This window comes from Solanum pennellii, chromosome 9 (assembly GCF_001406875.1).
Source record: "Solanum pennellii chromosome 9, SPENNV200".
NCBI lineage: Eukaryota > Viridiplantae > Streptophyta > Magnoliopsida > Solanales > Solanaceae > Solanum > Solanum pennellii.
This window is the reverse complement of record NC_028645.1, coordinates 18,982,884-18,986,989: the sequence shown is the minus strand read 5'-3', so window position 1 is coordinate 18,986,989 and position 4,106 is coordinate 18,982,884.

Genomic DNA, 4,106 nt, shown 5'->3' with positions numbered 1-4,106 from the left:
CCTATAGGGATACTCCACGATGTGCTAGTAAAAGTGGAGTCGTTCATATTTCCAGCTGATTTTGTTATTCTTGATTGCGAAGTCGATTTTGAAGTGCCCATTATTCTTAAGAGGCCATTCCTTGCTACGGGAAGAGCCTTAGTAGACATGGAAAAGGGGCAGATGAAATTTCGGTTGAACAATGAGGAAGTGACCTTTAATATTTGTAGGTCCATGAGGCAGAGTGGTGAGCTCCAATCGGCATCTGCTATATCCTACAACATGGGTGAGACATCTGAGACACAAATAGAAGAACGTCTAAGTGTAGAAGCATTAGCGGCAGTAATAATGAATTTTGATAGTGATTGCATTGAAGAGTATGAGTCATTAGTTGCGGGTGTTGACCGAGGTGATGTTCGGTTCAAACCGAAGAAATTTGAGCCTGATATGAAGAATCGCGAGTCCTCACCCGCGAAACCATCTATAGAGGAGGCTCCAAAATTAGAACTAAAAGCTCTCCCACCTCATCTCAATTATGAATTATTAGGAAATGGTGACACTTTGCCGGTAATCATTGCATCAGACCTGGATGAGCAACAAGTTCAAAGTTTGGTGAAGGTACTAAAAAGGTTCAAAAGAGCTATTGGGTGGACTATTGCGGACACTATTGGGATCCCTCCTGGTATTTGCTCTCATAAATCCAACTCATGCCTGATCATAAGCCGAGTATTGAGCACCAGAGACGCTTAAATCCTCCTATGCAAGAGGTCGTGAAGAAGGAAATCATTAAGTGGTTGGATGCTGGAGTAATCTACCCAATCGACGATAGTAGTTGGGTATGCCCGGTTCAGGGTGTACCTAAGAAAGGGGGAATGACTGTGGTCCCCAACGAAAAAAATGAACTTGTTCCAATGAGACCGGTTACTGGTTGGAGGGTGTGTATGGATTACCGTAAACTAAACTCATGGACTGAAAAAGACCATTTTCCTATGCCGTTCATGGATCAGATGTTGGATAGACTTGCCGGAAAAGGGTGGTACTATTTTCTTGATTGATATTCGGGGTATAACCAGATTTCTATTGCACCAGAAGATCAAGAGAAAACCACTTTCACTTGTCCATATGGGACCTTTGCGTTCAGAAGAATGCCGTTTGGGTTGTGCAATGCACCCGCAACATTTCATAGATGTATGATGTCGATATTTTCTGACATGGTGGAGGATACCATAGAAGTCTTTATGGATGATTTTTCTGTGGTTGGTGATTCATTCGAGCGGTGTTTGACCAATTTATCTGAGGTCCTTAAGAGATGTGAAGACTGCAATTTAGTACTAAACTGGGAAAAGTGTCATTTCATGGTGAAAAAGGGTATTGTGTTGGGTCATCGCATTCCAGAAAAGGGCATAGAGGTTGATCGAGCTAAAGTCGAGTTAATAGAGAGACTTCCCCCACCAATCTCTGTGAAAGGTGTGAGAAGCTTTCTTGGGCATGCAGGTTTTTACCGGAGATTCATCAAAGACTTTTCAAAGATTGCACACCCATTGTGCAAACTGTTGGAGAAAGATTGTAAATTTTGTTTTGATGAATCTTGTCTTAAGGCATTCGGTGAGCTAAAGGAAAAATTGGTGTCTGCGACTATCATTATTTCTCCGGATTGGAACAGTTCATTTGAGGTGATGTGCGATGCTAGTGGGGTGGCTCCTGGTATAGTACTGGGACAGAGGAAAAACAAAATTCTTCACCCCATCTACTATGCTAGTAAAGCCCTAAATGAAGCTCAGAAGAACTACACAGTGACTGAGCAAGAACTCCTTGCAGTAGTTTTTGCTTTTGAGAAATTTCGCCCCTATTTGCTAGGTACTAGAGTTATAGTGCATACTGACCACTCAGCATTGAGATATTTGATGGCAAATAAGGATGCGAAACCTAGGCTGATTCGTTAGGTATTACTGCTACAAGAATTTGACTTTGAAGTGATAGATAGAAAAGGACCTGAAAATCAAGTTGCTGATCACTTGTCTCGTCTAGAGGATGAAGCTATGAGAGAGTTAGGGGATGAAAGCTCAGCCCTATACAAAGAAAAGATGAAGAAGTACCATGACAACAAAATTGAAAAACGGGAGTTTATGGTCGGGGATTTGGTGCTATTATTCAATTCCAGATTGCGCTTGTTTCCAGGCAAGCTCAAGTCCAAATGGACTGGTCCTTACACGGTTATCCAACTATTCCCTCATGGAGCAGTTGAGTTAGAAACTAAGGAGGGTGTGCGGTTCAAGGTGAATGGACAGCGCATAAAAATCTATTTCGGGCATGCTGAATCAGCGAATGAAGTGATAGAGGCATACCATCTTGATGAAGTCTGAGTAATCAAGTGTCCCCAGTCGTGCCGCGACATTAAATCAGGCGCTTGTTGGGAGGCAACCCAATACTTATCATCTTTTTAGTAATGGTAGCATTTTTCTATTAATGGGTTTTAAATTTGCAGGCACATCACCAGGAAATTCTGCAGAAAAATTACTCTGCAGCAGTCACTGACGGACATATCGACGGACCGTTGTGAATGCGACGGACCGTCATATGCATCCGTCGTACCAGGTACATTTTTCTGTTATTTTGAAACTAGGGCACACACGACGGAACCAACGACGGGTCGTCACAATTGCGACGGACCGTCGTCGGGGTACCGTCGCGTGATTAATGAGGTATACCCGACCCGACCCGGCTGGACCCTTTTTAAAAATCTAACCGTTTAAACTCCCTAACCCCTCATTTCACCCCCATTACTTCATTATTTCTCCCATTACTCTTCCCTTTCTCAACTTCCACAATCTATTCCTCTACCAACCACCGATCATTGCCCTTTCACAATTCTCCTAAGCCCTAAAGTGTTATCTACTAGTGGAAACTGCTGCTGTGAGTGTCTATCTTGCCACCGAGTACTTGTGCATTTGTTTTTCTCCATTTCTAAGGTATGTGTCTCTAATTTATACTCATTTATCTTGCATTTTTGTTTACTAGTTAGTATTAAGCTTAGTCCCTCATCGTATTTTGTTTACTTTATACGATTCTGTCTAACCTAGGTTACAAATGTTCGAAATTGCCATGTTTACCACCCTAGACATAGGTGCTTTTGCATTGCTAGTTTCCTAGGTAGTTGGGTTAGACACATGTAGGTCCAAAACACTACAAGGTTGATGTGGGTTCATCGGGGATGCTTAGGGTACCCTTAGTTCTGTCACTGTCACTCAGAACGAGACCCCGATGACGGTCTGTCGTACCCACGACGGACCGTCGTAGGGTTCGTTGCAGAAGCCCTAGCACCCTGTCCCAACGGACACATGTGACGGATCATCGTCTTCACGACGGTCCGTCCTGCACAACCGTTTCGGTTGTCAGAGACCCTGTTTCTAAGGGTCTCTCACTTTTTCTAAGTGTCCTCCAACGGACACATGTGACGGATCGTCGTCTTCACGACGGTCCGTCCTGCACAACCGTTTCGGTTGTCAGAGACCCTGTTTCTAAGGGTCTCTCACTTTTTCTAAGTGTCCTTCAACGGACACATGTGACGGACCGTCATACCCACGATGGTCCGTCCTGCACGACCTTCATGATGGTGAGAGACCCCTCTGCTAAGGGTCTCCATATTTTGTTTAAGTGTCCTACGACGGACACCTACGACGGACCGTCGTACCTGTGACGGTCCGTCCTGCATATACCGTCATGCTAGTCAGAGACTCTCCTTCAGGGTTCTTTATATATACATAGACTAAGTAAAACACGACGGACCTCATGAAGGTCCGTCATAGCCACGACGAGCCGTCACTAGGCCCGTCGTGTGATACAGTTTCAATAGCAATGACACACTATTTTCAATGTTTTAGTTCGTATGGTTTTGCTTGTCTTGTTTTCCACTACTCGTACTAATATTTATCCTTTACAGGTACTATCTACTATGGCACCCAAGCAAGACCGCACCTACGCACGCGGGCGATCGAAATCTGTCGCCCCGTCGGCCCGCATGGTCATCGGCTCTGATGATGAGCGTGACCCTGAGTACATGCCCCCAGGCACTTCCGCCCCTTCCCGTGCTGCGCGTGCTCCCAGAGCCACACCCAAAAAGGTGGCGT